Source organism: Diuraphis noxia, unplaced genomic scaffold (genome assembly GCF_037042655.1).
Source record: "Diuraphis noxia isolate RWA-SAM2 unplaced genomic scaffold, SU_Dnox_SAM2 contig0005, whole genome shotgun sequence".
NCBI lineage: Eukaryota > Metazoa > Arthropoda > Insecta > Hemiptera > Aphididae > Diuraphis > Diuraphis noxia.
Genome location: NW_028301715.1, coordinates 31,312,164 through 31,336,465, shown reverse-complemented (window position 1 = coordinate 31,336,465; position 24,302 = coordinate 31,312,164). Strand labels below are relative to the sequence as shown.

Genomic DNA, 24,302 nt, shown 5'->3' with positions numbered 1-24,302 from the left:
TTTTGATCCTTAAAAACTATTTGCCCTCGGGCGCCAATACCCCCATTCAATTTTTATATTCAGAATATAGCTCTAGTTTATTTTTGTGGACACAATTTTTAAACTTTATTAGCCACTTGCAACTAGAAAATATAATAATATCATGATTCAATTATCCTTCATTTTATACAAATTCATTTTTTGGGTCCATAAAAATTATTTGCCTGCGGGCGCCAATACCCCCTTTCCATTTTTATTTTCAAAATATAGCTCTAGTTTATTTTTGTGGACACAATATTTAAACTTTATTAGTCACTTGCAACTAGAAAACATAATTATATCATGATTTAATTATCCTTTAAATTTTATTTCAATTATTTTTCTTGAGAATACACTGTGCAGTCTTCATTTTGTATTCAGAGAATTTAATTTTTTCCAAATTTTTTTTTTGGGTCCATAAAAATCATTTGCCTGCCGGCGCCAATCCCCCTTTCCATTTTTATTTTCAAAATATAGTTCTAGTTTATTTTTGTGGACACAATTTTTAAACATTATTAGCCACTTGCAACTAGAAAATATAATAATATCATGATTCAATTATCCTTCATTTTATACAAATTCATTTTTTGGGTCCATAAAAATTATTTGCCTGCGGGCGCCAATACCCCCTTTCCATTTTTATTTTCAAAATATAGCTCTAGTTTATTTTTTTGGTCATAATATTCAAACTCTTTTAACCATGCTCAACAAAAAAACCTAATTTTATCATGATTCAATTATCCTTAATTTGTTTTTCTTGAGAATACATAGTGCAGTCTTCATTTTGTATTCAGAGAATTTAATTTTTTCCAAATTTTTTTTTTTGATCCTTAAAAACCATTTGCCTGCGGGCGCCAATACCCCCTTTCCATTTTTATTTTCAAAATATAGTTCTAGTTTATTTTTGTGGACACAATATTCCAACTCTTTTAACCATGTTCAACTAAAAAACCTAATTTTATCATGAGTTAGTTATCCTTTATTCATTTTCCATGAGAATACATTGTGCAGTCTTCATTGTGTATTCCAAGACTATAATTTTTTACAAATTCATTTTTTGGGTCCATAAAAATCATTTGCCTGCGGGCGCCAATACCCCCTTTCCATTTTTATTTTCAAAATATAGCTCTAGTTTATTTTTTTGGTCATAATATTCAAACTCTTTTAACCATGCTCAACAAAAAAACCTAATTTTATCACGATTCAATTATCCTTAATTTGTTTTTCTTGAGAATACATAGTGCAGTCTTCATTTTGTATTCAGAGAATTTAATTTTTTCCAAATTTCTTTTTTTATCCTTAAAAACCATTTGCCTGCGGGCGCCTATACCCCCTTTCCATTTTTATTTTCAATATATAGCCCTAGTTTATTTTTGTGGACACAATATTTAAACTTTATTAGTCACTTGCAACTAGAAAACATAATTATATCATGATCTAATTATCCTTTAAATTTTATTTCAATTATTTTTCTTGAGAATACATAGTGCAGTCTTCATTTTGTATTCAGAGAATTTAATTTTTTCCAAATTTTTTTTTTGATCCTTAAAAACCATTTGCCTGCGGGCGCCAATACCCCCTTTCCATTTTTATTTTCAAAATATAGTTCTAGTTTATTTTTGTGGACACAATTTTTAAACTTTATTAGCCACTTGCAACTAGAAAATATAATAATATCATGATTCAATTATCCTTCATTTTATACAAATTCATTTTTTGGGTCCATAAAAATTATTTGCCTGCGGCCGCCAATACCCCCTTTCCATTTTTATTTTCAAAATATAGCTCTAGTTTATTTTTGTGGACACAATATTTAAACTTTATTAGTCACTTGCAACTAGAAAACATAATTATATCATGATTTAATTATCCTTCAAATTTTATTTCAATTATTTTTCTTGGGAATACATAGTGCAGTCTTCATTGTGTATTCCAAGACTATAATTTTTTACAAATTCATTTTTTGGGTCCATAAAAATCATTTGCCTGCCGGCGCCAATCCCCCTTTCCATTTTTATTTTCAAAATATAGCTCTAGTTTATTTTTTTGGTCATAATATTCAAAATCTTTTAACCATGCTCAACAAAAAAACCTAATTTTATCATGATTCAATTATCCTTAATTTGTTTTTCTTGAGAATACATAGTGCAGTCTTCATTTTGTATTCAGAGAATTTAATTTTTTCCAAATTTTTATTTTGATCCTTAAAAACCATTTGCCTGCGGGCGCCAATACCCCCTTTCCATTTTTATTTTCGAAATATAGCTCTAGTTTATTTTTGAGGACACAATTTTTAAACTTAATTATCCCCTTGCAAATTAAAAAATATAATTTTATCATGAGTTAGTTATCCTTCATTCATTTTTCTTGAGAATACATTGTGCAGTATTCATTGTGTATTCAAAGAATTTAATTTTTTCCAAATTTTTTTTTTTAACCTTAAAAACGATTTGCCTGCGAGCGCCAAATACCCGCTTTCCATTTTTATTTTCAAAATATAGCTGTAGTTTATTTTTTTGGTCACAATATTCAAACTCTTTTAACCAGTTGAACTAAAAAACCTAATTTTATCATGATTCAATTATCCTTCAATTATTTTTCTTGAGAATACATAGTGCAGTCTTCATTGTGTATTCAGAGAATTTAATTTTTTCCAAATTTTTTTTTTGATCCTTAAAAACCATTTGCCTGCGGGCGCCAATACCCCCTTTCCATTTTTATTTTCAAAATATAGTTCTAGTTTATTTTTGTGGACACAATTTTTAAACATTATTAGCCACTTGCAACTAGAAAATATAATAATATCATGATTCAATTATCCTTAATTTGTTTTTCTTGAGAATACATAGTGCAGTCTTCATTTTGTATTCAGAGAATTTAATTTTTTCCAAATTTTTATTTTGATCCTTAAAAACCATTTGCCTGCGGGCGCCAATACCCCCTTTCCATTTTTATTTTCGAAATATAGCTCTAGTTTATTTTTGAGGACAAAATTTTTAAACTTAATTATCCCCTTGCAAATTAAAAAATATAATTTTATCATGAGTTAGTTATCCTTCATTCATTTTTCTTGAGAATACATTGTGCAGTATTCATTGTGTATTCAAAGAATTTAATTTTTTCCAAATTTATTTTTGATCCTTAAAAAACATTTGCCTGCAGGCGCCAATACCCTCTTTCCATTTTTATTTTCAAAATATAAATCTAGGTTATTTTTTTGGTCACAATATTCAAACTCTTTTAACCATGTTCAACTAAAAAACCTAATTTTATCATGAGTTAGTTATCCTTTATTCATTTTCCATGAGAATACATTGTGCAGTCTTCATTGTGTATTCAGAGAATTTAATTTAATCCAAATTTCTATTTTGATCCTTAAAAACTATTTGCCCTCGGGCGCCAATACCCCCATTCAATTTTTATATTCAGAATATAGCTCTAGTTTATTTTTGTGGACACAATTTTTAAACTTTATTAGCCACTTGCAACTAGAAAATATAATAATATCATGATTCAATTATCCTTCATTTTATACAAATTCATTTTTTGGGTCCATAAAAATTATTTGCCTGCGGGCGCCAATACCCCCTTTCCATTTTTATTTTCAAAATATAGCTCTAGTTTATTTTTGTGGACACAATATTTAAACTTTATTAGTCACTTGCAACTAGAAAACATAATTATATCATGATTTAATTATCCTTTAAATTTTATTTCAATTATTTTTCTTGAGAATACATAGTGCAGTCTTCATTTTGTATTCAGAGAATTTAATTTTTTCCAAATTTTTTTTTTGATCCTTAAAAACCATTTGCCTGCGGGCGCCAATACCCCCTTTCCATTTTTATTTTCAAAATATAGTTCTAGTTTATTTTTGTGGACACAATTTTTAAACATTATTAGCCACTTGCAACTAGAAAATATAATAATATCATGATTCAATTATCCTTCATTTTATACAAATTCATTTTTTGGGTCCATAAAAATTATTTGCCTGCGGGCGCCAATACCCCCTTTCCATTTTTATTTTCAAAATATAGCTCTAGTTTATTTTTTTGGTCATAATATTCAAACTCTTTTAACCATGCTCAACAAAAAAACCTAATTTTATCATGATTCAATTATCCTTAATTTGTTTTTCTTGAGAATACATAGTGCAGTCTTCATTTTGTATTCAGAGAATTTAATTTTTTCCAAATTTTTTTTTTGATCCTTAAAAACCATTTGCCTGCGGGCGCCAATACCCCCTTTCCATTTTTATTTTCAAAATATAGTTCTAGTTTATTTTTGTGGACACAATATTCCAACTCTTTTAACCATGTTCAACTAAAAAACCTAATTTTATCATGAGTTAGTTATCCTTTATTCATTTTCCATGAGAATACATTGTGCAGTCTTCATTGTGTATTCCAAGACTATAATTTTTTACAAATTCATTTTTTGGGTCCATAAAAATCATTTGCCTGCGGGCGCCAATACCCCCTTTCCATTTTTATTTTCAAAATATAGCTCTAGTTTATTTTTTTGGTCATAATATTCAAACTCTTTTAACCATGCTCAACAAAAAAACCTAATTTTATCATGATTCAATTATCCTTAATTTGTTTTTCTTGAGAATACATAGTGCAGTCTTCATTTTGTATTCAGAGAATTTAATTTTTTCCAAATTTTTTTTTTTAACCTTAAAAACCATTTGCCTGCGGGCGCCTATACCCCCTTTCCATTTTTATTTTCAATATATAGCCCTAGTTTATTTTTGTGGACACAATATTTAAACTTTATTAGTCACTTGCAACTAGAAAACATAATTATATCATGATCTAATTATCCTTTAAATTTTATTTCAATTATTTTTCTTGAGAATACATAGTGCAGTCTTCATTTTGTATTCAGAGAATTTAATTTTTTCCAAATTTTTTTTTTGATCCTTAAAAACCATTTGCCTGCGGGCGCCAATACCCCCTTTCCATTTTTATTTTCAAAATAGAGTTCTAGTTTATTTTTGTGGACACAATTTTTAAACTTTATTAGCCACTTGCAACTAGAAAATATAATAATATCATGATTCAATTATCCTTCATTTTATACAAATTCATTTTTTGGGTCCATAAAAATTATTTGCCTGCGGCCGCCAATACCCCCTTTCCATTTTTATTTTCAAAATATAGCTCTAGTTTATTTTTGTGGACACAATATTTAAACTTTATTAGTCACTTGCAACTAGAAAACATAATTATATCATGATTTAATTATCCTTCAAATTTTATTTCAATTATTTTTCTTGGGAATACATAGTGCAGTCTTCATTGTGTATTCCAAGACTATAATTTTTTACAAATTCATTTTTTGGGTCCATAAAAATCATTTGCCTGCCGGCGCCAATCCCCCTTTCCATTTTTATTTTCAAAATATAGCTCTAGTTTATTTTTTTGGTCATAATATTCAAAATCTTTTAACCATGCTCAACAAAAAAACCTAATTTTATCATGATTCAATTATCCTTAATTTGTTTTTCTTGAGAATACATAGTGCAGTCTTCATTTTGTATTCAGAGAATTTAATTTTTTCCAAATTTTTATTTTGATCCTTAAAAACCATTTGCCTGCGGGCGCCAATACCCCCTTTCCATTTTTATTTTCGAAATATAGCTCTAGTTTATTTTTGAGGACACAATTTTTAAACTTAATTATCCCCTTGCAAATTAAAAAATATAATTTTATCATGAGTTAGTTATCCTTCATTCATTTTTCTTGAGAATACATTGTGCAGTATTCATTGTGTATTCAAAGAATTTAATTTTTTCCAAATTTTTTTTTTTAACCTTAAAAACGATTTGCCTGCGAGCGCCAAATACCCGCTTTCCATTTTTATTTTCAAAATATAGCTGTAGTTTATTTTTTTGGTCACAATATTCAAACTGTTTTAACCAGTTGAACTAAAAAACCTAATTTTATCATGATTCAATTATCCTTCAATTATTTTTCTTGAGAATACATAGTGCAGTCTTCATTGTGTATTCAGAGAATTTAATTTTTTCCAAATTTTTTTTTTGATCCTTAAAAACCATTTGCCTGCGGGCGCCAATACCCCCTTTCCATTTTTATTTTCAAAATATAGTTCTAGTTTATTTTTGTGGACACAATTTTTAAACATTATTAGCCACTTGCAACTAGAAAATATAATAATATCATGATTCAATTATCCTTCATTTTATACAAATTCATTTTTTGGGTCCATAAAAATTATTTGCCTGCGGGCGCCAATACCCCCTTTCCATTTTTATTTTCAAAATATAGCTCTAGTTTATTTTTGTGAACACAATATTTAAACTTTATTAGTCACTTGCAACTAGAAAACATAATTATATCATGATTTAATTATCCTTCAAATTTTATTTCAATTATTTTTCTTGGGAATACATAGTGCAGTCTTCATTGTGTATTCCAAGACTATAATTTTTTACAAATTCATTTTTTGGGTCCATAAAAATCATTTGCCTGCGGGCGCCAATACCCCCTTTCCATTTTTATTTTCAAAATATAGCTCTAGTTTATTTTTGTGGACACAATATTCAAACTCTTTTAACCATGCTCAACAAAAAAACCTAATTTTATCATGATTCAATTATCCTTAATTTGTTTTTCTTGAGAATACATAGTGCAGTCTTCATTTTGTATTCAGAGAATTTAATTTTTTCCAAATTTTTTTTTTGATCCTTAAAAACCATTTGCCTGCGGGCGCCAATACCCCCTTTCCATTTTTATTTTCAAAATATAGTTCTAGTTTATTTTTGTGGACACAATATTCAAACTCTTTTAACCATGTTCAACTAAAAAACCTAATTTTATCATGAGTTAGTTATCCTTTATTCATTTTCCATGAGAATACATTGTGCAGTCTTCATTGTGTATTCCAAGACTATAATTTTTTACAAATTCATTTTTTGGGTCCATAAAAATCATTTGCCTGCGGGCTCCAATACCCCCTTTCCATTTTTATTTTCAAAATATAGCTCTAGTTTATTTTTTTGGTCATAATATTCAAACTCTTTTAACCATGCTCAACAAAAAAACCTAATTTTATCATGATTCAATTATCCTTAATTTGTTTTTCTTGAGAATACATAGTGCAGTCTTCATTTTGTATTCAGAGAATTTAATTTTTTCCAAATTTTTTTTTTTAACCTTAAAAACCATTTGCCTGCGGGCGCCTATACCCCCTTTCCATTTTTATTTTCAATATATAGCCCTAGTTTATTTTTGTGGACACAATATTTAAACTTTATTAGTCACTTGCAACTAGAAAACATAATTATATCATGATCTAATTATCCTTTAAATTTTATTTCAATTATTTTTCTTGAGAATACATAGTGCAGTCTTCATTTTGTATTCAGAGAATTTAATTTTTTCCAAATTTTTTTTTTGATCCTTAAAAACCATTTGCCTGCGGGCGCCAATACCCCCTTTCCATTTTTATTTTCAAAATATAGTTCTAGTTTATTTTTGTGGACACAATTTTTAAACTTTATTAGCCACTTGCAACTAGAAAATATAATAATATCATGATTCAATTATCCTTCATTTTATACAAATTCATTTTTTGGGTCCATAAAAATTATTTGCCTGCGGGCGCCAATCCCCCCTTTCAAATTTTTATTTTCAAAATATAGCTCTAGTTTATTTTTGTGGACACAATATTTAAACTTTATTAGTCACTTGCAACTAGAAAACATAATTATATCATGATTTAATTATCCTTCAAATTTTATTTCAATTATTTTTCTTGGGAATACATAGTGCAGTCTTCATTGTGTATTCCAAGACTATAATTTTTTACAAATTCATTTTTTGGGTCCATAAAAATCATTTGCCTGCGGGCGCCAATCCCCCTTTCCATTTTTATTTTCAAAATATAGCTCTAGTTTATTTTTTTGGTCATAATATTCAAAATCTTTTAACCATGCTCAACAAAAAAACCTAATTTTATCATGATTCAATTATCCTTAATTTGTTTTTCTTGAGAATACATAGTGCAGTCTTCATTTTGTATTCAGAGAATTTAATTTTTTCCAAATTTTTATTTTGATCCTTAAAAACCATTTGCCTGCGGGCGCCAATACCCCCTTTCCATTTTTATTTTCGAAATTTAGCTCTAGTTTATTTTTGAGGACACAATTTTTAAACTTAATTATCCCCTTGCAAATTAAAAAATATAATTTTATCATGAGTTAGTTATCCTTCATTCATTTTTCTTGAGAATACATTGTGCAGTATTCATTGTGTATTCAAAGAATTTAATTTTTTCCAAATTTATTTTTGATCCTTAAAAAACATTTGCCTGCAGGCGCCAATACCCTCTTTCCATTTTTATTTTCAAAATATAAATCTAGGTTATTTTTTTGGTCACAATATTCAAACTCTTTTAACCATGTTCAACTAAAAAACCTAATTTTATCATGAGTTAGTTATCCTTTATTCATTTTCCATGAGAATACATTGTGCAGTCTTCATTGTGTATTCAGAGAATTTAATTTAATCCAAATTTCTATTTTGATCCTTAAAAACTATTTGCCCTCGGGCGCCAATACCCCCATTCAATTTTTATATTCAGAATATAGCTCTAGTTTATTTTTGTGGACACAATTTTTAAACATTATTAGCCACTTGCAACTAGAAAATATAATAATATCATGATTCAATTATCCTTCATTTTATACAAATTCATTTTTTGGGTCCATAAAAATTATTTGCCTGCGGGCGCCAATACCCCCTTTCCATTTTTATTTTCAAAATATAGCTCTAGTTTATTTTTTTGGTCATAATATTCAAACTGTTTTAACCATGCTCAACAAAAAAACCTAATTTTATCATGATTCAATTATCCTTAATTTGTTTTTCTTGAGAATACATAGTGCAGTCTTCATTTTGTATTCAGAGAATTTAATTTTTTCCAAATTTTTTTTTTGATCCTTAAAAACCATTTGCCTGCGGGCGCCAATACCCCCTTTCCATTTTTATTTTCAAAATATAGTTCTAGTTTATTTTTGTGGACACAATTTTTAAACATTATTAGCCACTTGCAACTAGAAAATATAATAATATCATGATTCAATTATCCTTCATTTTATACAAATTCATTTTTTGGGTCCATAAAAATTATTTGCCTGCGGGCGCCAATACCCCCTTTCCATTTTTATTTTCAAAATATAGCTCTAGTTTATTTTTTTGGTCATAATATTCAAACTCTTTTAACCATGCTCAACAAAAAAACCTAATTTTATCATGATTCAATTATCCTTAATTTGTTTTTCTTGAGAATACATAGTGCAGTCTTCATTTTGTATTCAGAGAATTTAATTTTTTCCAAATTTTTTTTTTGATCCTTAAAAACCATTTGCCTGCGGGCGCCAATACCCCCTTTCCATTTTTATTTTCAAAATATAGTTCTAGTTTATTTTTGTGGACACAATATTCCAACTCTTTTAACCATGTTCAACTAAAAAACCTAATTTTATCATGAGTTAGTTATCCTTTATTCATTTTCCATGAGAATACATTGTGCAGTCTTCATTGTGTATTCCAAGACTATAATTTTTTACAAATTCATTTTTTGGGTCCATAAAAATCATTTGCCTGCGGGCGCCAATACCCCCTTTCCATTTTTATTTTCAAAATATAGCTCTAGTTTATTTTTTTGGTCATAATATTCAAACTCTTTTAACCATGCTCAACAAAAAAACCTAATTTTATCATGATTCAATTATCCTTAATTTGTTTTTCTTGAGAATACATAGTGCAGTCTTCATTTTGTATTCAGAGAATTTAATTTTTTCCAAATTTTTTTTTTTAACCTTAAAAACCATTTGCCTGCGGGCGCCTATACCCCCTTTCCATTTTTATTTTCAATATATAGCCCTAGTTTATTTTTGTGGACACAATATTTAAACTTTATTAGTCACTTGCAACTAGAAAACATAATTATATCATGATCTAATTATCCTTTAAATTTTATTTCAATTATTTTTCTTGAGAATACATAGTGCAGTCTTCATTTTGTATTCAGAGAATTTAATTTTTTCCAAATTTTTTTTTTGATCCTTAAAAACCATTTGCCTGCGGGCGCCAATACCCCCTTTCCATTTTTATTTTCAAAATATAGTTCTAGTTTATTTTTGTGGACACAATTTTTAAACTTTATTAGCCACTTGCAACTAGAAAATATAATAATATCATGATTCAATTATCCTTCATTTTATACAAATTCATTTTTTGGGTCCATAAAAATTATTTGCCTGCGGGCGCCAATACCCCCTTTCCATTTTTATTTTCAAAATATAGCTCTAGTTTATTTTTGTGGACACAATATTTAAACTTAATTAGTCACTTGCAACTAGAAAACATAATTATATCATGATTTAATTATCCTTCAAATTTTATTTCAATTATTTTTCTTGGGAATACATAGTGCAGTCTTCATTGTGTATTCCAAGACTATAATTTTTTACAAATTCATTTTTTGGGTCCATAAAAATCATTTGCCTGCCGGCGCCAATCCCCCTTTCCATTTTTATTTTCAAAATATAGCTCTAGTTTATTTTTTTGGTCATAATATTCAAAATCTTTTAACCATGCTCAACAAAAAAACCTAATTTTATCATGATTCAATTATCCTTAATTTGTTTTTCTTGAGAATACATAGTGCAGTCTTCATTTTGTATTCAGAGAATTTAATTTTTTCCAAATTTTTATTTTGATCCTTAAAAACCATTTGCCTGCGGGCGCCAATACCCCCTTTCCATTTTTATTTTCGAAATATAGCTCTAGTTTATTTTTGAGGACACAATTTTTAAACTTAATTATCCCCTTGCAAATTAAAAAATATAATTTTATCATGAGTTAGTTATCCTTCATTCATTTTTCTTGAGAATACATTGTGCAGTATTCATTGTGTATTCAAAGAATTTAATTTTTTCCAAATTTATTTTTGATCCTTAAAAAACATTTGCCTGCAGGCGCCAATACCCTCTTTCCATTTTTATTTTCAAAATATAAATCTAGGTTATTTTTTTGGTCACAATATTCTAACTCTTTTAACCATGTTCAACTAAAAAACCTAATTTTATCATGAGTTAGTTATCCTTTATTCATTTTCCATGAGAATACATTGTGCAGTCTTCATTCTGTATTCAGAGAATTTAATTTAATCCAAATTTCTATTTTGATCCTTAAAAACTATTTGCCCTCGGGCGCCAATACCCCCATTCAATTTTTATATTCAGAATATAGCTCTAGTTTATTTTTGTGGACACAATTTTTAAACTTTATTAGCCACTTGCAACTAGAAAATATAATAATATCATGATTCAATTATCCTTCATTTTATACAAATTCATTTTTTGGGTCCATAAAAATTATTTGCCTGCGGGCGCCAATACCCCCTTTCCATTTTTATTTTCAAAATATAGCTCTAGTTTATTTTTGTGGACAAAATATTTAAACTTTATTAGTCACTTGCAACTAGAAAACATAATTATATCATGATTTAATTATCCTTCAAATTTTATTTCAATTATTTTTCTTGGGAATACATAGTGCAGTCTTCATTGTGTATTCCAAGACTATAATTTTTTACAAATTCATTTTTTGGGTCCATAAAAATCATTTGCCTGCGGGCGCCAATCCCCCTTTCCATTTTTATTTTCAAAATATAGCTCTAGTTTATTTTTTTGGTCATAATATTCAAAATCTTTTAACCATGCTCAACAAAAAAACCTAATTTTATCATGATTCAATTATCCTTAATTTGTTTTTCTTGAGAATACATAGTGCAGTCTTCATTTTGTATTCAGAGAATTTAATTTTTTCCAAATTTTTATTTTGATCCTTAAAAACCATTTGCCTGCGGGCGCCAATACCCCCTTTCCATTTTTATTTTCGAAATATAGCTCTAGTTTATTTTTGAGGACACAATTTTTAAACTTAATTATCCCCTTGCAAATTAAAAAATATAATTTTATCATGAGTTAGTTATCTTTCATTCATTTTTCTTGAGAATACATTGTGCAGTATTCATTGTGTATTCAAAGAATTTAATTTTTTCCAAATTTATTTTTGATCCTTAAAAAACATTTGCCTGCAGGCGCCAATACCCTCTTTCCATTTTTATTTTCAAAATATAAATCTAGGTTATTTTTTTGGTCACAATATTCAAACTCTTTTAACCATTTTCAACTAAAAAACCTAATTTTATCATGAGTTAGTTATCCTTTATTCATTTTCCATGAGAATACATTGTGCAGTCTTCATTGTGTATTCAGAGAATTTAATTTAATCCAAATTTCTATTTTGATCCTTAAAAACTATTTGCCCTCGGGCGCCAATACCCCCATTCAATTTTTATATTCAGAATATAGCTCTAGTTTATTTTTGTGGACACAATTTTTAAACTTTATTAGCCACTTGCAACTAGAAAATATAATAATATCATGATTCAATTATCCTTCATTTTATACAAATTCATTTTTTGGGTCCATAAAAATCATTTGCCTGCGGGCGCCAATACCCCCTTTCCATTTTTATTTTCAAAATATAGCTCTAGTTTATTTTTGTGGACACAATATTTAAACTTTATTAGTCACTTGCAACTAGAAAACATAATTATATCATGATTTAATTATCCTTTAAATTTTATTTCAATTATTTTTCTTGAGAATACATAGTGCAGTCTTCATTTTGTATTCAGAGACTATAATCTTATACAAGTTCATTTTTTGGGTCCATAAATATCATTTGCCTGCGGGCGCCAATACCCCCTTTTCATTTTTATTTTCAAAATATAGTTCTAGTTTATTTTTGTGGACACAATATTTAAACTTTATTAGCCACTTGCAACTAGAAAACATAATTATATCATGACTTAATTATCCATCAAATTTTATTTCATTTATTTTTCTTGAGAATACATAGTGCAGTCTTCATTGTGTATTCAGAGAATTCAATTTTTTCCCAATTTTTTTTTTGATCATTAAAAACCATTTGCCTGCGGGCGCCAATACCCCCTTTCCATTTTTATTTTCAAAATATAGCAGTAGTTTATTTTTTTGGTCACAATATTCAAACTCTTTTAACCATGCTCAACAAAAAAACCTAATTTTATCATGATTCAATTATCCTTAATTTGTTTTTCTTGAGAATACATAGTGCAGTCTTCATTTTGTATTCAGAGAATTTAATTTTTTCCAAATTTTTTTTTTGATCCTTAAAAACCATTTGCCTGCGGGCGCCAATACCCCCTTTCCATTTTTATTTTCAAAATATAGTTCTAGTTTATTTTTGTGGACACAATATTCCAACTCTTTTAACCATGTTCAACTAAAAAACCTAATTTTATCATGAGTTAGTTATCCTTTATTCATTTTCCATGAGAATACATTGTGCAGTCTTCATTGTGTATTCCAAGACTATAATTTTTTACAAATTCATTTTTTGGGTCCATAAAAATCATTTGCCTGCGGGCGCCAATACCCCCTTTCCATTTTTATTTTCAAAATATAGCTCTAGTTTATTTTTTTGGTCATAATATTCAAACTCTTTTAACCATGCTCAACAAAAAAACCTAATTTTATCATGATTCAATTATCCTTAATTTGTTTTTCTTGAGAATACATAGTGCAGTCTTCATTTTGTATTCAGAGAATTTAATTTTTTCCAAATTTTTTTTTTTAACCTTAAAAACCATTTGCCTGCGGGCGCCTATACCCCCTTTCCATTTTTATTTTCAATATATAGCCCTAGTTTATTTTTGTGGACACAATATTTAAACTTTATTAGTCACTTGCAACTAGAAAACATAATTATATCATGATCTAATTATCCTTTAAATTTTATTTCAATTATTTTTCTTGAGAATACATAGTGCAGTCTTCATTTTGTATTCAGAGAATTTAATTTTTTCCAAATTTTTTTTTTGATCCTTAAAAACCATTTGCCTGCGGGCGCCAATACCCCCTTTCCATTTTTATTTTCAAAATATAGTTCTAGTTTATTTTTGTGGACACAATTTTTAAACTTTATTAGCCACTTGCAACTAGAAAATATAATAATATCATGATTCAATTATCCTTCATTTTATACAAATTCATTTTTTGGGTCCATAAAAATTATTTGCCTGCGGGCGCCAATACCCCCTTTCCATTTTTATTTTCAAAATATAGCTCTAGTTTATTTTTGTGGACACAATATTTAAACTTAATTAGTCACTTGCAACTAGAAAACATAATTATATCATGATTTAATTATCCTTCAAATTTTATTTCAATTATTTTTCTTGGGAATACATAGTGCAGTCTTCATTGTGTATTCCAAGACTATAATTTTTTACAAATTCATTTTTTGGGTCCATAAAAATCATTTGCCTGCCGGCGCCAATCCCCCTTTCCATTTTTATTTTCAAAATATAGCTCTAGTTTATTTTTTTGGTCATAATATTCAAAATCTTTTAACCATGCTCAACAAAAAAACCTAATTTTATCATGATTCAATTATCCTTAATTTGTTTTTCTTGAGAATACATAGTGCAGTCTTCATTTTGTATTCAGAGAATTTAATTTTTTCCAAATTTTTATTTTGATCCTTAAAAACCATTTGCCTGCGGGCGCCAATACCCCCTTTCCATTTTTATTTTCGAAATATAGCTCTAGTTTATTTTTGAGGACACAATTTTTAAACTTAATTATCCCCTTGCAAATTAAAAAATATAATTTTATCATGAGTTAGTTATCTTTCATTCATTTTTCTTGAGAATACATTGTGCAGTATTCATTGTGTATTCAAAGAATTTAATTTTTTCCAAATTTATTTTTGATCCTTAAAAAACATTTGCCTGCAGGCGCCAATACCCTCTTTCCATTTTTATTTTCAAAATATAAATCTAGGTTATTTTTTTGGTCACAATATTCAAACTCTTTTAACCATTTTCAACTAAAAAACCTAATTTTATCATGAGTTAGTTATCCTTTATTCATTTTCCATGAGAATACATTGTGCAGTCTTCATTGTGTATTCAGAGAATTTAATTTAATCCAAATTTCTATTTTGATCCTTAAAAACTATTTGCCCTCGGGCGCCAATACCCCCATTCAATTTTTATATTCAGAATATAGCTCTAGTTTATTTTTGTGGACACAATTTTTAAACTTTATTAGCCACTTGCAACTAGAAAATATAATAATATCATGATTCAATTATCCTTCATTTTATACAAATTCATTTTTTGGGTCCATAAAAATCATTTGCCTGCGGGCGCCAATACCCCCTTTCCATTTTTATTTTCAAAATATAGCTCTAGTTTATTTTTGTGGACACAATATTTAAACTTTATTAGTCACTTGCAACTAGAAAACATAATTATATCATGATTTAATTATCCTTTAAATTTTATTTCAATTATTTTTCTTGAGAATACATAGTGCAGTCTTCATTTTGTATTCAGAGACTATAATCTTATACAAGTTCATTTTTTGGGTCCATAAATATCATTTGCCTGCGGGCGCCAATACCCCCTTTTCATTTTTATTTTCAAAATATAGTTCTAGTTTATTTTTGTGGACACAATATTTAAACTTTATTAGCCACTTGCAACTAGAAAACATAATTATATCATGACTTAATTATCCATCAAATTTTATTTCATTTATTTTTCTTGAGAATACATAGTGCAGTCTTCATTGTGTATTCAGAGAATTCAATTTTTTCCCAATTTTTTTTTTGATCATTAAAAACCATTTGCCTGCGGGCGCCAATACCCCCTTTCCATTTTTATTTTCAAAATATAGCAGTAGTTTATTTTTTTGGTCACAATATTCAAACTCTTTTAACCAGTTGAACTAAAAAACCTAATTTTATCATGATTCAATTATCCTTCATTTATTTTTCTTGAGAGTACATAGTGCAGTCTTCATTGTGTATTCAGAGAATTTAATTTTTTCCAAATTTCTTTTTTTATCTATAAAAACCACTTGCCTGCGGGCGCCTTTACCCCCTTTCCATTTTTATTTTCAAATTATAGCTCTAGTTTATTTTTGAGGACACAATTTTTAAACTTTATTAGCCCCTTGAAACTAAAAAATATAATTTTATTATGAGTTATCCTTCATTCTTTTTTCTTGAGAATACATAGAGCAGTCTTCATTTTGTATTCAGAGAATTTAATTTTTTCCAAATTTTTATTTTGATCCTTAAAAACCATTTGCCTGCGGGCGCCAATAACCCCTTTCCATTTTTATTTTCGAAATATAGCTCTAGTTTATTTTTGAGGACACAATTTTTAAACTTAATTATCCCCTTGCAACTAGAAAACATAATTATATCATGATTTAATTATCCTTTAAATTTTATTTCAATTATTTTTCTTGAGAATACATTGTTCAGTCTTCATTGTGTATTCAGAGAATTAAATTTTTTCCAAATTTCTTTTTTTATCTATAAAAACCACTTGCCTGCGGGCGCCTTTACCCCCTTTCCATTTTTATTTTCAAAATATAGCTCTAGTTTATTTTTGAGGACACAATTTTTAAACTTTATTAGCCCCTTGAAACTAAAAAATATAATTTTATCATGAGTTATCCTTCATTCTTTTTTCTTGATTATACATAGAGCAGTCTTCATTTTGTATTCAGAGAATTTAATTTTTTCCAAATTTTTATTTTGATCCTTAAAAACCATTTGCCTGCGGGCGCCTTTACCCCCTTTCCATTTTTATTTTCGATATATAGCTCTAGTTTATTTTTGAGGACACAATTTTTAAACTTAATTATCCCCTTGCAAATTAAAAAATATAATTTTATCATGAGTTAGTTATCCTTCATTCATTTTTCTTGAGAATACATTGTGCAGTATTCATTGTGTATTCAAAGAATTTAATTTTTTCCAAATTTTTATTTTGATCCTTAAAAACCATTTGCCTGCGGGCGCCAATACCCTCTTTCCATTTTTATTTTCAAAATATAAATCTAGGTTATTTTTTTGGTCACAATATTCAAACTCTTTTAACCATGTTCAACTAAAAAACCTAATTTTATCATGAGTTAGTTATCCTTTATTCATTTTCCATGAGAATACATTGTGCAGTATTCATTGTGTATTCAAAGAATTTAATTTTTTCCAAATTTCTATTTTGATCCTTTAAAACTATTTGCCCTCGGGCGCCAATACCCCCTTTCAATTTTTATATTCAGAATATAGCTCTAGTTTATTTTTGTGGACACAACTTTTAAACTTTATTAGCCACTTGCAACTAGAAAATATAATAATATCATGATTCAATTATCCTTCATTTTATACAAATTCATTTTTTGGGTCCATAAAAATCATTTGCCTGCGGGCGCCAATACCCCCTTTCCATTTTTATTTTCAAAATATAGCTCTAGTTTATTTTTATGGACACAATATTTAAGCTTTATTAGCCACTTGAAACTAAAAAATATAATTTTATCATGAGTTATCCTTCATTATTTTTCTTGAGAATACATAGTGCAGTCTTTATTGTGTATTCCAAGACTATAATCTTATACAAGTTCATTTTTTGGGTCCATAAATATCATTTGCCTGCGGGTGCCAATACCCCCTTTTCATTTTTATTTTCAAAATATAGCTCTAGTTTATTTTTTTGGTCATAATATTCAAACTCTTTTAACCATGCTCAACAAAAAAACCTAATTTTATCATGATTCAATTATCCTTAATTTGTTTTTCTTGAGAATACATAGTGCAGTCTTCATTTTGTATTCAGAGAATTTAATTTTTTCCAAATTTTTATTTTGATCCTTAAAAACCATTTGCCTGCGGGCGCCAATACCCCCTTTCCATTTTTATTTTCGAAATATAGCTCTAGTTTATTTTTGAGGACACAATTTTTAAACTTAATTATCCCCTTGCAAATTAAAAAATATAATTTTATCATGAGTTAGTTATCCTTCATTCATTTTTCTTGAGAATACATTGTGCAGTATTCATTGTGTATTCAAAGAATTTAATTTTTTCCAAATTTATTTTTGATCCTTAAAAAAACATTTGCCTGCAGGCGCCAATACCCTCTTTCCATTTTTATTTTCAAAATATAAATCTAGGTTATTTTTTTGGTCACAATATTCAAACTCTTTTAACCATGTTCAACTAAAAAACCTAATTTTATCATGAGTTAGTTATCCTTTATTCATTTTCCATGAGAATACATTGTGTAGTCTTCATTGTGTATTCAGAGAATTTAATTTAATCCAAATTTCTATTTTGATCCTTAAAAACTATTTGCCCTCGGGCGCCAATACCCCCATTCAATTTTTATATTCAGAATATAGCTCTAGTTTATTTTTGTGGACACAATTTTTAAACTTTATTAGCCACTTGCAACTAGAAAATATAATAATATCATGATTCAATTATCCTTCATTTTATACAAATTCATTTTTTGGGTCCATAAAAATTATTTGCCTGCGGGCGCCAATACCCCCTTTCCATTTTTATTTTCAAAATATAGCTCTAGTTTATTTTTGTGGACACAATATTTAAACTTTATTAGTCACTTGCAACTAGAAAACATAATTATATCATGATTTAATTATCCTTCAAATTTTATTTCAATTATTTTTCTTGGGAATACATAGTGCAGTCTTCATTGTGTATTCCAAGACTATAATTTTTTACAAATTCATTTTTTGGGTCCATAAAAATCATTTGCCTGCGGGCGCCAATCCCCCTTTCCATTTTTATTTTCAAAATATAGCTCTAGTTTATTTTTTTGGTCATAATATTCAAAATCTTTTAACCATGCTCAACAAAAAAACCTAATTTTATCATGATTCAATTATCCTTAATTTGTTTTTCTTGAGAATACATAGTGCAGTCTTCATTTTGTATTCAGAGAATTTAATTTTTTCCAAATTTTTATTTTGATCCTTAAAAACCATTTGCCTGCGGGCGCCAATACCCCCTTTCCATTTTTATTTTCGAAATATAGCTCTAGTTTATTTTTGAGGACACAATTTTTAAACTTAATTATCCCCTTGCAAATTAAAAAATATAATTTTATCATGAGTTAGTTATCTTTCATTCATTTTTCTTGAGAATACATTGTGCAGTATTCATTGTGTATTCAAAGAATTTAATTTTTTCCAAATTTATTTTTGATCCTTAAAAAACATTTGCCTGCAGGCGCCAATACCCTCTTTCCATTTTTATTTTCAAAATATAAATCTAGGTTATTTTTTTGGTCACAATATTCAAACTCTTTTAACCATGTTCAACTAAAAAACCTAATTTTATCATGAGTTAGTTATCCTTTATTCATTTTCCATGAGAATACATTGTGCAGTCTTCATTGTGTATTCAGAGAATTTAATTTAATCCAAATTTCTATTTTGATCCTTAAAAACTATTTGCCCTCGGGCGCCAATACCCCCATTCAATTTTTATATTCAGAATATAGCTCTAGTTTATTTTTGTGGACACAATTTTTAAACTTTATTAGCCACTTGCAACTAGAAAATATAATAATATCATGATTCAATTATCCTTCATTTTATACAAATTCATTTTTTGGGTCCATAAAAATCATTTGCCTGCGGGCGCCAATACCCCCTTTCCATTTTTATTTTCAAAATATAGCTCTAGTTTATTTTTATGGACACAATATTTAAGCTTTATTAGCCACTTGAAACTAAAAAATATAATTTTATCATGAGTTATCCTTCAGTATTTTTCTTGAGAATACATAGTGCAGTCTTCATTGTGTATTCCAAGACTATAATCTTATACAAGTTCATTTTTTGGGTCCATAAATATCATTTGCCTGCGGGCGCCAATACCCCCTTTTCATTTTTATTTTCAAAATATAGTTCTAGTTTATTTTTGTGGACACAATATTTAAACTTTATTAGCCACTTGCAACTAGAAAACATAATTATATCATGACTTAATTATCCATCAAATTTTATTTCATTTATTTTTCTTGAGAATACATAGTGCAGTCTTCATTGTGTATTCAGAGAATTTAATTTTTTCCCAATTTTTTTTTTGATCATTAAAAACCATTTGCCTGCGGGCGCCAATACCCCCTTTCCATTTTTATTTTCAAAATATAGCAGTAGTTTATTTTTTTGGTCACAATATTCAAACTCTTTTAACCAGTTGAACTAAAAAACCTAATTTTATCATGATTCAATTATCCTTCATTTATTTTTCTTGAGAGTACATAGTGCAATCTTCATTGTGTATTCAGAGAATTTAATTTTTTCCAAATTTCTTTTTTTATCTATAAAAACCACTTGCCTGCGGGCGCCTTTACCCCCTTTCCATTTTTATTTTCAAATTATAGCTCTAGTTTATTTTTGAGGACACAATTTTTAAACTTTATTAGCCCCTTGAAACTAAAAAATATAATTTTATTATGAGTTATCCTTCATTCTTTTTTCTTGAGAATACATAGAGCAGTCTTCATTTTGTATTCAGAGAATTTAATTTTTTCCTAATTTTTATTTTGATCCTTAAAAACCATTTGCCTGCGGTCGCCAATAACCCCTTTCCATTTTTATTTTCGAAATATAGCTCTAGTTTATTTTTGAGGACACAATTTTTAAACTTAATTATCCCCTTGCAACTAGAAAACATAATTATATCATGATTTAATTATCCTTTAAATTTTATTTCAATTATTTTTCTTGAGAATACATTGTTCAGTCTTCATTGTGTATTCAGAGAATTAAATTTTTTCCAAATTTCTTTTTTTATCTATAAAAACCACTTGCCTGCGGGCGCCTTTACCCCCTTTCCATTTTTATTTTCAAAATATAGCTCTAGTTTATTTTTGAGGACACAATTTTTAAACTTTATTAGCCCCTTGAAACTAAAAAATATAATTTTATCATGAGTTATCCTTCATTCTTTTTTCTTGAGAATACATAGAGCAGTCTTCATTTTGTATTCAGAGAATTTAATTTTTTCCAAATTTTTATTTTGATCCTTAAAAACCATTTGCCTGCGGGCGCCTTTACCCCCTTTCCATTTTTATTTTCGATATATAGCTCTAGTTTATTTTTGAGGACACAATTTTTAAACTTAATTATCCCCTTGCAAATTAAAAAATATAATTTTATCATGAGTTAGTTATCCTTTATTCATTTTCCATGAGAATACATTGTGCAGTATTCATTGTGTATTCAAAGAATTTAATTTTTTCCAAATTTCTATTTTGATCCTTTAAAACTATTTGCCCTCGGGCGCCAATACCCCCTTTCAATTTTTATATTCAGAATATAGCTCTAGTTTATTTTTGTGGACACAATTTTTAAACTTTATTAGCCACTTGCAACTAGAAAATATAATAATATCATGATTCAATTATCCTTCATTTTATACAAATTCATTTTTTGGGTCCATAAAAATCATTTGCCTGCGGGCGCCAATACCCCCTTTCCATTTTTATTTTCAAAATATAGCTCTAGTTTATTTTTATGGACACAATATTTAAGCTTTATTAGCCACTTGAAACTAAAAAATATAATTTTATCATGAGTTATCCTTCATTATTTTTCTTGAGAATACATAGTGCAGTCTTCATTGTGTATTCCAAGACTATAATCTTATACAAGTTCATTTTTTGGGTCCATAAATATCATTTGCCTGCGGGTGCCAATACCCCCTTTTCATTTTTATTTTCAAAATATAGCTCTAGTTTATTTTTGAGGACACAATTTTTAAACTTTATTAGCCCCTTGAAACTAAAAAATATAATTTTATCATGAGTTATCCTTCATTATTTTTCTTGAGAATACATAGTGCAGTCTTCATTGTGTATTCAGAGAATTTAATTTTTTCCAAATTTCTTTTTTTATCCATAAAAACTACTTGCCCGCGGGCGCCTTTACCCCCTTTCCATTTTTATTTTCAAAATATAGCTCTAGTTTATTTTTTTGGTCATAATATTCAAACTCTTTTAACCATGCTCAACAAAAAAACCTAATTTTATCATGATTCAATTATCCTTAATTTGTTTTTCTTGAGAATACATAGTGCAGTCTTCATTTTGTATTCAGAGAATTTAATTTTTTCCAAATTTTTTTTTTGATCCTTAAAAACCATTTGCCTGCGGGCGCCAATACCCCCTTTCCATTTTTATTTTCAAAATATAGTTCTAGTTTATTTTTGTGGACACAATATTTAAACTTTATTAGCCACTTGCAACTAGAAAACATAATTATATCATGACTTAATTATCCATCAAATTTTATTTCATTTATTTTTCTTGAGAATACATAGTGCAGTCTTCATTGTGTATTCAGAGAATTTAATTTTTTCCCAATTTTTTTTTTGATCATTAAAAACCATTTGCCTGCGGGCGCCAATACCCCCTTTCCATTTTTATTTTCAAAATATAGCAGTAGTTTATTTTTTTGGTCACAATATTCAAACTCTTTTAACCAATTGAACTAAAAAACCTAATTTTATCATGATTCAATTATCCTTCATTTATTTTTCTTGAGAGTACATAGTGCAGTCTTCATTGTGTATTCAGAGAATTTAATTTTTTCCAAATTTCTTTTTTTATCTATAAAAACCACTTGCCTGTGGGCGCCTTTACCCCCTTTCCATTTTTATTTTCAAAATATAGCTCTAGTTTATTTTTGAGGACACAATTTTTAAACTTTATTAGCCCCTTGAAACTAAAAAATATAATTTTATCATGAGTTATCCTTCATTCTTTTTCTTGAGAATACATAGAGCAGTCTTCATTTTGTATTCAGAGAATTTAATTTTTTCCAAATTTTTATTTTGATCATTAAAAACCATTTGCCTGCGGGCGCCAATACCCCCTTCCCATTTTTATTTTCGAAATATAGCTCTAGTTTATTTTTGAGGACACAATTTTTAAACTTAATTATCCCCTTGCAAATTAAAAAATATAATTTTATCATGAGTTAGTTATCCTTCATTCATTTTTCTTGAGAATACATTGTGCAGTATTCATTGTGTATTCAAAGAATTTAATTTTTTCCAAATTTATTTTTGATCCTTAAAAAACATTTGCCTGCGGGCGCCAATACCCTCTTTCCATTTTTATTTTCAAAATATAAATCTAGGTTATTTTTTTGGTCACAATATTCAAACTCTTTTAACCATGTTCAACTAAAAAACCTAATTTTATCATGAGTTAGTTATCCTTTATTCATTTTCCATGAGAATACATTGTGCAGTATTCATTGTGTATTCAAAGAATTTAATTTTTTCCAAATTTCTATTTTGATCCTTTAAAACTATTTGCCCTCGGGCGCCAATACCCCCTTTCAATTTTTATATTCAGAATATAGCTCTTGTTTATTTTTGTGGACACAATTTTTAAACTTTATTAGCCACTTGCAACTAGAAAATATAATAATATCATGATTCAATTATCCTTCATTTTATACAAATTCATTTTTTGGGTCCATAAAAATCATTTGCCTGCGGGCGCCAATACCCCCTTTCCATTTTTATTTTCAAAATATAGCTCTAGTTTATTTTTATGGACACAATATTTAAGCTTTATTAGCCACTTGAAACTAAAAAATATAATTTTATCATGAGTTATCCTTCATTATTTTTCTTGAGAATACATAGTGCAGTCTTCATTGTGTATTCCAAGACTATAATCTTATACAAGTTCATTTTTTGGGTCCATAAATATCATTTGCCTGCGGGTGCCAATACCCCCTTTTCATTTTTATTTTCAAAATATAGCTCTAGTTTATTTTTGAGGACACAATTTTTAAACTTTATTAGCCCCTTGAAACTAAAAAATATAATTTTATCATGAGTTATCCTTCATTATTTTTCTTGAGAATACATAGTGCAGTCTTCATTGTGTATTCAGAGAATTTAATTTTTTCCAAATTTCTTTTTTTATCCATAAAAACTACTTGCCCGCGGGCGCCTTTACCCCCTTTCCATTTTTATTTTCAAAATATAGCTCTAGTTTATTTTTTTGGTCATAATATTCAAACTCTTTTAACCATGCTCAACAAAAAAACCTAATTTTATCATGATTCAATTATCCTTAATTTGTTTTTCTTGAGAATACATAGTGCAGTCTTCATTTTGTATTCAGAGAATTTAATTTTTTCCAAATTTTTTTTTTGATCCTTAAAAACCATTTGCCTGCGGGCGCCAATACCCCCTTTCCATTTTTATTTTCAAAATATAGTTCTAGTTTATTTTTGTGGACACAATATTTAAACTTTATTAGCCACTTGCAAC

The 24,302-nt window shown here is 27.9% G+C and overlaps 1 protein-coding gene across 1 annotated transcript in view; it reads left to right on the top strand.

Annotated features, from left to right (window-relative positions):
• LOC149055194 (popeye domain-containing 2-like) overlaps positions 1–24,302 on the top strand; it is a 144,288-nt gene that overhangs the window by 98,168 nt on the left and 21,818 nt on the right. The gene's annotated exons all lie outside the window — the stretch shown is intronic.